Source organism: Cynocephalus volans, chromosome 5 (assembly GCF_027409185.1).
Source record: "Cynocephalus volans isolate mCynVol1 chromosome 5, mCynVol1.pri, whole genome shotgun sequence".
NCBI classification, from domain to species: Eukaryota; Metazoa; Chordata; class Mammalia; order Dermoptera; family Cynocephalidae; genus Cynocephalus; species Cynocephalus volans.
The window spans coordinates 78,773,607-78,788,331 of record NC_084464.1 but is presented as its reverse complement, the minus strand read 5'-3'; positions in this window follow the sequence as shown (position 1 = coordinate 78,788,331).

Genomic DNA, 14,725 nt, shown 5'->3' with positions numbered 1-14,725 from the left:
TCTATTGTAAGCAGCCTGAATGAACCAAGACAGGATATATACTTAGGAGTAATGGGGGTATATACCTATATTCCTAGCTAAGGTTGTATACCGGGTGGATATACCTAGGAATAGAATTGCTGAGCCGTAGTGTGTATATATTTTTGAACCTTAAAAGATAATGCCAAGTATTTTCTAAACTTAATCTGTCATTTACACTTTTCCTAACACAGTATATGAGTTCCTGTTGTTCAGCATCTTGCCAAAAAGTGTTATCATAAGTCTTGAATTTAGCTATTCTAGTGGGTAAGTAATGGTATCTCACAGGGGTTTGTTCTTGTTCTTGCTTTTGTTTTTAATGGCAGGCTGGTTTGGGGAATATAGTGGATTTATTTTGTATTTTTCTGAATAAAATTGAGTACCTTTTCATATTATTATTTTGTGAAGTGCCATTTGTTCACTTTTTCTTCTAGATCGTATTTTTCTTATTGATTTATTAGAGCTCTTTATATATTTTGGATATGAGCCCTTTGTTTATCATTTGTGTTGTAAGTACTGTCCCTGCTTTGTGACCTGCGTTTTTCATTTTCTTAATGGTATCATTTGAAGATGTTTTTAAATTTTAATGCCTTTCAACTTATTAGTCTGTCTGTTATGATTGGTGCTTTTTGTGTCCTTTTTAGTAAATTTATCGCCCTAAGGTTATAAGGACCCATTTGTCTTCTAGAAACTTTATTGTTTTGCCTTTTGAACTTAATTTATAATTTACCTGGAGTTTATATTTTACTTTTTACTAAAAAAAATTTTTTTAAACATCCTATGGTCTGATATGGAATTTATTTTTAATTTTTTTTGAATACTATGCAGCTTTTATCTTTGGAATTTATGTTTTAATTGAAATTTTAATAGACATAATTGTAGATTTAAATGCATTTATAAGAAGTAATACAGAAGGATCCCTTGTAAAATTTCCCCAGTTTTCTACCTGTCAGTGATATAGAACCATATAACGTCATTGATTTAAGTATAAACAGCTTCCTGGAGGATGCCATCTCATCCTTGTATAGTATCAACTCTGAGCTGGCACTTAAGCTGTGTGTTCAACAGGCCATTCTGTCGCTTTATTGGGCTAGCAACTTCTTGATGTAGGGACCAGTGCATCCTTTGGTCATGTGCCCACTCTTGCTCCTCTTTTGCCATAAAGTAGGTCCCTTGGGGCTGAGGTGATGTAGGATCAAACATTTTATAAGTGATCCTGGAAGAGGTCCTATGAGCAGGAAAGGCAAACCCATATCTGGTGTATGTATCTATTTCTGTCAAAATTAATTGCTGCCTCTTTTAGAGTAGAAGAGGGCCCAGTGTAGACAACTTTCCCCTAAGTGGCCACTTTGTCTTCTTGAGGGATAGTGCCATAGCAGGGTTGCTCAGTTGCTGTCAGCATTCACTGATGGCAGTTGCTAGATTATCCCTGGCAAGTGGGAGCCCATGCTGAGATGTACAAACGCAGCCTCCTCCCTGCCATCATAGTACTCTGTACATGTGCTTGTTGTGCCAGTACTGGGGTGGCCAGTGACAAAGACTGGCTGACATCAACTCCTTTAGTCATTTAGCCTACCTGGTTTGGTGGGTGTTAACATGCACTATAAAAGTATTCATATTTATGCCCACACTTGAATAGATTCATCCACATGCCTCTACCCAGACCTATTTGGTGATCTTTGATGGTGAGATAGATTGCCTCCCAATTAATAGGTAGAATGTTGAGGCTGCTGACATTCCACATCCCAAGAGAATCTGAGAGAAAGGTTATTACACAAACAAGTCTGGGCTGGCTTGAACAAAGGTAGAGAGAGTAGATTGGCTTATTATAGTGGCTAGGGAGTGGAACTCAGGAAAAGTTCCTTTGTGCAGGTTGGGAGCTTGCATGATTTGAATTTCCCACTGGTGTCAAACGAGAGAATATGTTCAGGCTTTCTTATTCATTTGCCCAGAAGTTAGAAGGGGAGGGGTAAGTAGGGCTTGAAAGTTGTCAGTGGTCGAACATCACAAATGGAGTCAGATGCTTTATTACACTTCCTTGTCTCCAATCTCATAATCTTTATCCCTCCAGGTTCCTTACCAGCCAGCCATGCCATTTGCCTCTGCATGTGAGTCTGTCTGCATGTTAACTTTGAGACACTTTCCACACAGTGCATGACCAGGTGCATTGTCTGAAGTTCTTTCCATGGGAAGGATTTACCCTCAACGCTCTTTCAAGGCCATCCCCATGCAGCAGCAGGTGTGAGCTGAGGGATGGTGTTGGTGCACTGGTGGTATATGAAGGGTGTCTTTTCATGCAGCTCCTTGTGCCCTCTGGTCCTGCTGTGTTCTATCCCAGTTGTACCACTTCTAGCTCATCATGGATTACTGCTTGGTCCGTGTGATCTAATGACTTTGTGCATCTCATAGAAACCAGCTCGTGGTGAGTAGTTGTGGCTGCCTGGTCACTTGGTGTCCTATAGTCTTCTCTACAAGGACCCAGTAGAATGCCAGCAATGTTTTTCAAAAAGTGTGTAATTCTCCACTGCAAATGATGTGGCCTTGCTCCAGAGCCGTAGTGTCTACACTGCGACTCTCCCATTGTGGCTTGCCATAAATTCCACATGGCATATTTTCTCACCACTGAGATAGCAGACTATAGGGTCTGCTGGATCATACGGCTTAAGAGACGGCCACCTGAACCACAGCCTGGACCTGCCTCAGAGTCCTTTTATGCTCTGGATTCCACTAAAACGTGGCAGCCTTTATGTCACCTGGTATATGGGTCACTGCAGTGTTCTCAAGTGTAGAATATACTGCCTCCAGAACCTGAAGAGGCTTATCAGACCTGGGCATCTTTCTTAGTTTTAAGATGTAGAATGCAATTATTTGTCCTTTCCTTTGGAGGGAATGGTCCAGTATATTTCAGACCCCCATCATGTAAAAGTTTTTGACATAGTGGGCCCTGGAATCTTTCTATGGTTTATCTTTTACTCTTTGGAATATGCATGTCTTACTAAGGTCTTCATTGTATTGGCTAAATCTTTCTTATATGATGTTATCAATAAAGTGGACCAATGTGATAGTCGGTAGGATATCCAATTGGTTCAGGTCTCTGCACTAGATCATGACAGAGAGCATGAGAGTTAACATAGCCTTGGTTAAGATAATGTGTACTGTTTGTCCAATAAAACTGTTTCTGATCTTCTTTTCTGATAGAGGTAGAAAAGAACACTTCCCCAGATCATTGGCTGCATATCTCGTATCCAAGGGTGTGTTAATCAGGTCTAGCAAAGATACTACACCTGGCACAGCAACTGCAATTGGTGCTACTACTTGGTTGAGTTTGCAGTTTGCTGCCATCTTCCAGAATCCATCTGATTTTTGCAGGGACTAGAGTGGTGAATTAAATGGAGATATGATAAGGACTACCTCTATCCTTTAGGTCTTTTAGGGTTCCACTAATTTCTGGGATGCAGTGTTGAATTTGACTTAGTTTTGATCAGGAAGATGGTGGGGACAGTTTCAGAGGAATTTATTAAGTCTTCCCCACTCTAATTTTACTCCATAGGAGTAGAACCAATGTTGGGGTTGCACCAGCTGCCAAGAGTCTCCATTCCAGTTATACATTTGGGCTGGCTGATTAGCTTAGTTGGTTAGAGCATGGTATTGTAACACCAAGGTCAAGGGTTTGGATCCATATTATGGCTAGCTGCCAATTATATATTTGGGAGCTAGGGAAATAACTGTGAGGTGGGTTATGGACCCAGTGGACCCACTGTGAGCTGGCTCTTGGCAAGGACTCCATTTATTACTTGACCCCCATACATTTTCTCTCTGAGAGGGGGGCCGTGATGATGAAATGAATCTATACGTAACAATGTCAACTGGGAACTTGTGTCCAATAGTCTACAGTATTTGGGTATTTCTCTTTTCCCAGTTTACATTATCTGAAATAAATGATGATAGATGCTTTAGGGGCTAGACTGGGAAATCATTACCTTGTAATGCCACAGTATTGCCAGGGTCTTCAGTCATTGAGTTTCAGGTCTGAAAACTGGCCTGTGTGGAAACTTGGCAAGGGAGCATATTTTTTTGTTGGGAACACTGCCCTCAGCCTCCTGATCATCCTGACTTGATTTCTTTGTTGTAAAGATTGAGTATTAATATCTTTGTTTGCTCCTAGAGACACCATGTTTCATTAACGATTTCCATAACTTTCTAGTAGTCAGATCCCCCTGTGAAGCTGACCCTTGCACCCTCGACTTATGATGATGATTATGTCCTCCTGGTGTCTGAGTGTTAAGTGGTATCACCTGGCCTGTACTGTTTCGGAGAGCATGGCTGTCATCTTGATTGCTCTCAGAGATCACAATTTTACCATGCCAATTCCCACTGTATGCTCTGCCCACAGAGAAGAGCTACCACTGAACTTGGTGGTGCTGGTGACCTCACTAGCACATTTCTTATTGCTTTATAATATATTTTCTAGGCTCTCTTGTGGAGTACTGTTTCATGTGGATTTTCCAGCCTTAACTATCCACAGTATATCTCTGTATGTAGCATGCACACTTCTCTGAGCCTTTTCACTCTACCAACTTTTGCTACTTTTGTCCTTTCTCCAGCACTTAAGTGTGACCATTATTTTTCCCATGCCGTGGGAGTCATCCTAGTAGTAGGATTGCATCAGTTCTCAAGATCCTTGTCAGGGTAATAAATCCTGAAAGCAACATCTGGTTCTTTAAAGTATTTAGATATTGTTCTTTGTCATGAGAAATTCTGCATGTTCATCTTTGTAATTATTTTTAGAGATTAGAGGAAGTGTGGCTCTAAGCACTTACTTGATAAATAAAAAGTTGATCTTGTAAGTGATATTATTTGTCATCTCAGGTACAAATGTGGGAAGCAGTTCTCTTCATCACCAACCTCTCTTTTTCTTCATAGTTCTGAATTTTGATATAGTTTAATAGGAAGAAGTTGTAAAAAGCAGAGAGCTGAGAAATCAGTACAGTTAATATCTAATTATTACCAGTATTATCTTATGTAAACTATATAGGGACTTTTTTGGAAATCTCCTTTGATGTATTTCTGTCGGAGTTCTAATTTTTTCCTTTGCTGCTTGTATTAGTCCGTTTTGTGATGCTATAATAGAAATACCTGAGTTGGGTAATTTATAAAGAACAGAGGTTTATTTGGCTTACAATTCTGGGACAGCTGCATCTAGCACGGGCCTCAGGCTGCTTTTACTCATGGCAGAAAGCGGCAGGCAGCCAGCGGGGACAAGCAGATCACATGGAGAGAGGAAGCAAGAGAGAGGAAGCAAGAGAGAGAAAGGGGAGGTGCCAGGGTCTATTAAACAACCAGGTCTTGCAGGAACTAATAGAGCGAGATCTCATTAATACCCCTTCCCCCAGGGAGAGCATTAATCCATTCATGAGGGATCCGCGCCCCCCATGACCCAAACTGCCACATTGGAGATCAGATTTCCATGAATTCTGGGAGGACAATATATCCAAACTCCATCACTGCTTTAAAAGAAAAAAAAAAAAAAAAAAAAAACTAGTCAATTAATTTAGGATCAAGCAAGGAAAAGTATCTTTTATTCCCTGACATATTCTGGTATGGTCTGGCTGCAAGATAAGACTGGGAATGGGTGCAGAATTCTCACTGGATAGTCAGGTGGGTTGTGAGTCTTGCCTTTCTGAGTAGACAATTTTGCTGAATCATGTGGATAGATAAGCTTTGTAGTTTTTCCTTTGCTTTTCTCAATATGGTTATCTACAGGAAATTTAAAAAATTTGGAATGGTTTGGAAACCAGCCTAAAAACTAAGTCGAAAAACCTTTCCATTTTATCTTTTAAAGAACTAGCTGGGGGGCCGGCCCGTGGCTCACTCGGGAGAGTGCGGTGCTGATAACACCAAGGCCCCGGGTTCGGATCCCATATAGGGATGGCCGGTTTGTTCACTGGCTGAGCGTGGTGCTGACAACACCAAGTCAAGGGTTAAGATCCCCTTACCGGTCATCTTTTTTAAAAAAAAAAGAACTAGCTGGGAATGGAATTATGTTGAGATTGATCTCCATCTGCTGGCTAACTTTGGGATCAGCTTGTGGAACTAGGAACTGACCAGCTCGTGGAACTGGGAACTGACCAAATTTGGAAATGCCACAATTCTCTTAAAAATAATTGAAAATGAATCATGATAAGCATGAAAAAGGCATAGAGACTAAACCAGCAGAATCAATGTACATTGTTTGTCAGGGTGGTGAGATTCTTGCCAAGAATTTAAAAGAAGATGAATAAAAAGTAACATTGTCTTTCTGTGGCAGAACAAGCCCTATGAAATTTAAAGAGTGGGATGTCTGTAGTGCAAAGTAACAGAAACAATCCTTCATAGGTACAGGTATATCTCAGAGATATTGCAGGTTGGGTTCAAGACCACCACAACAAAGTAAATACTGCAGTAAAGTGAGTCACATGAATTTTTTGGTTTTCCAGTGCATATAAAAGTTATGTTTACACTATACTGTGGTTTATTAAGTGTGAAATAGCATTATGTCTAAAAAATCAATGTACACATCTTAATTAAAAAATAGTTTATTGCTAAAAAATGCTAACAGTTATCTGAGTCGTCAGAGAGTCATAAACTTTTTGCTGGTGGAAGTTCTTGCCTTGATGTTGGTGGCTGCTGACTGATTGGAATGGCGGTTGCTGAAGGTTGAGGAGGCTGTGGAAATTGCTTAAAATAAAGACAACAGTGAAGAATCAATGAACATTGACTGACTCTTCCCTTCATGAAAGATTTCTCTGTAGCATGTGATGCTGTTTGACAGCATTAATTTACTCACAGTAGAACTTCTTTCAGAATGTGGGTCAAGCCTTTCAAACCCTGTTGCTGCTTTATCAATTAAGTTTATGTAATATTCTAAATCCTTTGTTGTCATCTCAACAATACTCACAGCATACTCACGGGAGTAAATTTCATCTCAAGAAACCACTTTCTTTGCTCAACCATGAAATGCAACTCCTCATTTGTTCAAATTTTATGATGAGATTGCATCAATTTAGTCATATCTTCAGGCTCCACTTCTAGTTCTCTTGCTGTTTTCACCACATCTGCAGTTACTTTCTCCACTGAAGTCTTGAACACCTCAATCATCTATGAGGGTTAGAATCAACTTCTTCCAAACTGCTGTAAATGTTGGTATTTTGACCTTCTGCCATGAATCACGAATGTTCTTTTCGTTGTTGTTTTTGTGGCTGGCGAGTAACAGGATCTGAACCCTTAACCTTGGTGTTAGTGAAAGTTCTTAATGGCATCTAGAATGGTGAATTCTTTCCAGAAGGTTTCAATTTACTTTGCCCAGATTCATCAGAGGAATCACTGTCTATGGTGGCTATAGCCTGACAAAATGTATTTCTTAAATAATAAGACTTAAAAGTTGAAATTAATCCTTGATCCATGGGCTGCAGAATGTGTGATGTGTTAGCAGGCATGAAAACAATATTCATTTACTTGTACATCTTCATTAGCTCTTGGGTGACTAGGTACATTATTAAAGAGCAGTAATATTGTGAAAAGAATTTTTTTTCCCCTGAGCAGTCAGTCTTAACAGTGTGCTTAAAATATTCAGTAAACCATGCTGTTAACAGATGTGCTGTCATCCAGGCTTTGTTATTCCCTTTATAGAGCACAAGCAGAGTAGATTTAACATAATTCTTTTTCTTTGGCAGCTGGTCAGATTTGAATCTGTGACCTTGGTGTTATAAGGCTGTGCTCTGACCAGTTAGCTAACCAGCCAGCCCTAGCAGCATAATTCTTAAATTTCCCAGGATTTTTGGAGTGGTAAATGAGCATTGGTTTCAATTTAATGTCACTAGCTGCATTAGCCACTAACAAGAGAGTCAGCCTGTCCTTTGGTGCAATGCATTGACTTCTCTCTAGGTGTGAAAGTCTTGGACTGCATCTTCTTCCAATATAAGGCTGTTTTATCTGCACTGAAAACTGTTTAGTGTAGCCACCTTCATTAATAATCTTAGCTAGATCTCCTGGAAAACTTGCTACAGCTTCTATATCAGCATCTGCTGCTTCACCTTGTACTTTTGTTATGGAGATGTCTTCTTTCCTTAAAATCTTATGAACCAACTTCTGCTAGCTTCATACTTTTCTTCCTCACCTCTCTCACCTTCATAGAATTGAAGAGACTTAGGGCCTTGCTCTGGATTATGCTTTGGCTTAAGGAAAAGTTATGGCTGGTCATCAGAGTGGTAAGACTCCAGTGCATTCACCAAATATCTTTTCTAGTAGACAAGCCTCCACATGAAGCGCAGATGATTTGAGAAAGTGCCTAAACTTGCACCAGTGTGGCACGTATGTGAAAGGAGTCCCTTCTTGGAAAGGAAACACTTCCAGTTTGCTCCAGGGTCCTGCGTCAATCTGGCTATCCGGTGGGGTGCCATTGCTTGTACCAAGTCTGGGAACTGAAATTTGAGAAAGCCCAAGCAGATGCAAGTGAGAACAGACTACTGGAGGTCCACTCACAGAGCCAGGTTTGCTCCTTTTGTAAGCCCTGCTCCTTCCAGGTGTGCTTGCTCATTGGCTCCCTCAGACCCAGGCCCATGAATAGAGTGTTTCAATACTGCTTCTCTCCAATCTCCAGCCAGCCCAGTTGGTGCTCACACTGTTACAGTGAAGAATCCTGGATTGAAATGCACCCCTCCTTTGAGTTCCATTGTTTCCCCAATAATAAGTGCATAAAATTGAGGGATTACCAAAGACACATTGCTCACCAACATTATGTAGAGTTTGGAGATTCATGTCTCCCAGCACTGGACACACTAGTACGGGGATCATTTCTACAGTGCTGACCTGCTGATAAATGGAAGTGGTGGGACTGGGATGAGAGTCCAAGCAGTAGGAATGTGAGTCTTACTACACATATTTGCAAAAACGTATGATGCCATTCTTTAAACATTTTTGTTTTGGAAAATAGTTATTTTTCATTAAAACGTCATTAATATTAACATTATTATGTTAACAATGTGTCTATTATTTTAAAATAAATTCATAAATGAATATTTTTATTTTATTTTTATTTTATTTATTTTTATTTTTTTATTTTTTATTTTTCAAAAGATGACCGGTAAGGGGATCTCACCCCTTGGCTTGGTGTTGTCAGCACCACGCTCAGCCAGTGAGCCAACCGGCCATCCCTATATAGGATCCGAACCCGTGGCCTTGGTGTTATCAGCACTGCACTCTACCGAGTGAGCCACGGGCCGGCCTAAATGAATATTTTTAAATGTCAGTTTTAATCTCTAATGCAGTGAATATCAATAAATATAACTCATACAAACAAAAGCTCTTTGTGGTCCTCAATAATTTTTAAGAATATAAAGGAGATCTGGAATCAGAAAGTTCGACAACTACTACCCTATTAGAAAAAACATTAAACTTGGTGCAGGAGGCTTGAAATCCAGCTTTGATTTCCACACTTACTACCTGAATGCTCTTAGCAATTCTTTGTCTTTCTTAGCTTCGCTTTACATAAATATTAATTTAGGGGATAATATTTTCTTACAAAGGAATGTTGTACAGTTTAATGAATCAAGACAGGAGAAAATATAAATTAATCTTATTACATGTTTAACCAAAAACCTGGGTGGGCAGTAGAATTCTAAAACCCTGAGCTAGCTGTCACTGCATAACCCAGATTAAACAGTATAATTGTGAGAAGTTTAGATATTTGAATACCTAAGATCTCATCATAATAAAAACAAAAACACACCCTATTCTTAGGAGATGCATACCAAAATATCTAGGCATGAAGTATGTTGGCAGCTTTCAAATGATTTAGCAAAAAATATTTATTTTCACATGTATAAAGATCAACATAAAGGAAATAAGACAAAAGGATGATAAAATTGTGAATGAAGATGAAAGTTTGTGAGTGCTCACTCGTATTCTTTTATGCTTGTATAAGTTTTTAAGTTTTCATCATAAAAACTTAGGTAAAAGTTTTAATGCCTTTAAAAAGTCAACAAACATTCTTTTCCTCACAGGAACTATTAAAATTGAAGAATCAGTAAAAAAAAATACAATGGTATGTTAAGGAACTTAAAAAGATCTGTAGTGTGTGGTGGACCTTCTCTCTCCAGGATCCCATTTCCCTCCCAAGACGCTACGACTGTTAGGTTTATGGTTTGTCCTTTTAGAAAGATTTTATGAATATAATATAAACATACGAGGGTACTTCAAAAAAGTTCATGGAAAGATTCATATTATCTTTAAATTCTATCTTTCCAGGAACTTTTTGAAGGACTCTCATATATGTGGGTATAAAGGGAATTTGAATCATATGTGCATTTAAACTCACCAGAATTCAACTGCAGAAGTAAAGGAGAGTAAAGGAAGGAAGAGGAGGGAGGGTGGTAGTTCAAAAAATAATCATTTAAATTGTGCAAGTGATGCTTCCTGTCATTGCATTCAATGAGCAAGTGTGAAATGGGAAGGTGACTCTGTGTCCCTTGGTCAATCTTGGTTTCTGAGGGCCACTCAGTGTGTGAGAATTTTACTGTGATGGGCATACTTGTAACAGTTAAATGCCAGTTCACTCTTTTGTCTAACCACATACCATCAAGGGGTCACTAAGGTGCTGACTTTAGAACCTAATGCCCCATGAAAGATGCCAGTTTAGCCTTTACATTATGCAACAGCAGCACGCTATGTGCATTGTTGAACAGCTCTAATATTTACAAAGCTCTTCTCCATTATGAGGCAGAATCTATCCATGCTGAGCACTGGCTTTTTTTTTTTTTTTCCTTTGTAGCTGGCCAGTTCAGGGAACTGAACCCTTGGCCTTGTTGTACAAGGCTCTGCTCTAACCAGCATAACCAACACTGGCTTATTACATAATGACAATCCTTCATTATATCCTGAGGTAAAGTTAGCTCTCATATGTCTTCTCCTATTCCCACTAGAGTCTCTTTCAATGGCTTAACTATTTCTGGTTCCTTTAATCATTTCTTTTATGACACAGTCTAATTAAAATAATTATACAGACTTACTGTCGAAGAAAGACACTGTGAGTGACTAAGCTTATTTTAATTAAAAAAACCAATTTAAATACTCTAACTAATGAAATAAATTATGTGTGCATGTGTTTGTGTGTGTGTGAAGGAAGGACTCTTCCGGTTAGCTGTGTATCAAACATGACAAACATTTCACATCTGAATTCCAGAGAGTCCAGTTTTCTCACACATTTGTGAACAAAAACTCAATATATAGTGACTATAGATTCCCAAACATGGAATTTAGTAGCTTCTTTGCTCTTCAGCAGGATGCTAATCCCTGAGGTAAAGGTTACTTAAAAGTCATGGTTCTGGATTTTAGCCATCCTAACTGGGGTGAGATGGTATCTCAGTGTAGTTTTTTTTTTTTTTTTTTTCTAAAAAGATGACCGGTAAGGGGATCTCAGCCCTTGGCTTGGTGTTGTCAGCACCACGCTCAGCCAGTGAGCAAACCGGCCATCCCTATATAGGATCCTAACCCGTGGCCTTGGTGTTATCAGCACCGCACTCTACCGAGTGAGCCACGGGCCGGCCCATCTCAGTGTAGTTTTGATTTGCATTTCCCAGATGCTGAGTGATGTTGAGCATTTTTTCATATGTCTGTTGGCCATTTGTATATCTTCCTTAGAGAAATGCCTACTTAGCTCTTTTGCCCATTTTTTAATTGGGTTGCTTGTTTTTTTCTTGTAAAGTTGTTTGAGTTCCTTGTATATTCTGGATATTAATCCTTTGTCAGATGTATATTTTGCAAATATTTTCTCCCACTCTGTTGGTTGTCTTTTAACTCTGTTAATTGTTTCTTTTGCTGTGCAGAAGCTCTTTAGTTTGATATAATCCCATTTGTTTATTTTTCCTTTGGTTGCCCATGCTTTTGGGGTTGTATTCATGAAGTCTGTGTCCAGTCCTATTTCCTGAAGTGTTTCTCCTATGTTTTCTTTAAGAAGTTTTATTGTTTCAGGGTGTATATTTAATTCTTTAATCCATTTTGAGTTGACTTTAGTGTATGGTGAAAGGTATGGGTCTAGTTTCATTCTCCTGCATATGGATATCCAGTTATTCCAGCACCATTTGCTGAAGAGGCAGTCTCCTTACCGGCCATCTTTTAAAAACAAAATGAAACAAAAAAAAACCATGGTTCTCACTGAGTAGGGTCCCTCTCACTCCCAGGTACTTCAAATGAATTCTGTGTCTTATCCAGAAACCATATTTATCCAAACAAATTGGATAGGTTTAAAAGAAAAGAAACAAAATGCACACACATGCATCCCCCACCCTGTCATTCTTACCTCCAAGATGGCTTTTATTTTACAAAAGAAATATGGAGAGAGTCTCTCTCTTCCATCAAGCTCTCAGTTTGGTTGGGTGAACTCTGGTAGTCTCTGACACATCTGCTCTGGTTTTTAAATTTTTTTTAAAAGATGACCGCGGTAAGGGGATCTTAACCCTTGACTTGGTGTTGTCAGCACCACAGTCTCCCAAGTGAGCTAACCAGCCGTACCTATATAAGGATCCCAACCCATGGCCTTGGTGTTATCAGTACCATACTCTCCCGAGTGAGCCATGGGCCGGCCCAACATCTGCTCTGTTTTGAAAACAAAAATGAAACGTAAGTGACTGGAGAATCATAATTAAGGAAGAAAAAAATAAAACCTCACCATTTTATAGTTATTTCTTAATTACTGTCTTAGGTTTGAGGTTTTATGTTCTGTACACCACACTGTTGTAATAAGGAGCCGGAGGAGCATAGTTTGTTTAAAAATTTGAAAAAGTCAGCAATTTTTGTTGCTTTGCCTCCCACAGATTCGTCACCCCTTTTCCCCTGGGTGACAGAGCCGCCAAAGATTACTCAAAGCCCATCTCTTCTGAGCAGTGAGAAGCCCCGAAAAGGGGTTAATCTCCTGGACCCCTCAAGATAGAGGCATTCCTTCCATTTGGGAAATTAACCACAAATTCGGTTTCTCTTTCTGCATTTATTCTCCAGACCAGGAAGTTACAGGAAGAGAACATAGGTGAGGTTTTTGCTAAGTACAGTTTAACAAGTTTAACAATAGAAGCTGGTAACATTCAGTAAGACAGGCAAGGTGACATTCTATAATGCAATTTGCAACAAAAGCTTGATTTTAGCAAACATTCGCTTCTTACAGCAATTTCCCAGTATCTTTACATACCTGTCTTTGAGCCAGCAACCTTGCCGTGTTATAATTCTTTATCCTACAACAGAGACTATAGCCTGAGGAAAATTTCCTGTCCTTTGCAAGGTCAATATTTGAAACTGCAAGGCTTTGGAAAACCAGGCCCTGTGAAGTACATTTGCTTTATGCATACTCCACAATTTTTCCTTCAAGGATGAAAATTCACACAAAATAAATGAATGTGTAAATAAATATTCTGCCTTTTCAAGGCCACTATCTTGATCCCTAAGTTGGAAACTTTATCTTCTCTGTTTCATTTGATCTTTTTGGGATAGTTGGTGTAACCCATAAGGTTAGCCCAGGAACTGACAGAAAGGCTAGGCCACAATGACAGGAAGAGGCAGAGAGACTCCTGACTGCAGATCTGAATTCCTGGCAAACTGGTATTAGGGTTTCTATCTGGGAAACCCAAGCCCAGGTACCAAAGGATTCTGTATAGGAGCAGCATAGGCGTAGGGCCCAGGAGATGGAGATTCCAGACTGTGAACTTTGAGTAGAAAATAGGAGTGGAAAAGATCAGTAGAACATGAATCAGGTAGGATTCAGACCAAAGAAAAAATAAGTCAGAGGACTGAGCGTTCCTTACTTCTCATGTTCTCTTTAGTTTGCAGGGAAACCTGAGAGAAAGGAGTCAAAGCCAACTGTCAGTGAAAGAGCAGAATATTAAGCAGAGCCTGGAACCAGGGTCTGTCTGTTGTTCAAGATAGTGGTTTGATGATGATGGGCTAGGTTCTAAGTTATGTGAGTAAAGGAGGCTTTGACCTAGGTGAGGATCAGCTGTGGAGCTGTTCACAAAGACACTCTTTCCAGCCTTGAATTTCATTTCTAGTTATCTGGGATGATTTAATTAATTCCTCCCTAGATTTCTCTGATGCAATGCAAACACATTTGGGAGGAGAAACAGATGAAATCTTAGACACTGAGGGCGGATCACGTTCTTTTCTTGATTGGAGAAATGAAACTCCTGCATTTCCAGGTGACTGAAGGCTATATCAAAGGCCAGAAAAGTCATTTGTCTTAAAGACATTTAAGGAATAACATGGTCCCTGACTTTAAAGGGCTCAGAGACTGGGGTAGGGCAAACAAAGATCATAACAGGCAATTAGAATAGTGTGAGCTAAGGGCTATGACAGCAAGGCATAAGGAGATTGAATTCAACCTTTCCAATTTGATTCCAAATAATCCAGTAGTTATGGAGGGAAAGTGAGCAGAAATAGAGATGAGAGAAGACTGGCCATGTGCTAATAATGACTGAAGCTGAGTGACGGGTATATGGGAGTTTATAGTACTCTTTTCTTTTCCTACTCTTATAATATGGTTGACATTTTCCAAAATGAAAAGTTAAAAAAAGTCAATACCAATCCATTTTCTCCAGGGTTGTGTCTATATAGCTGAACCTTGATGGACAAGATAAATGTAGAGACAAGTTCAAATTACCAACCTCAAATGGAACTCAGCCCAACTTTG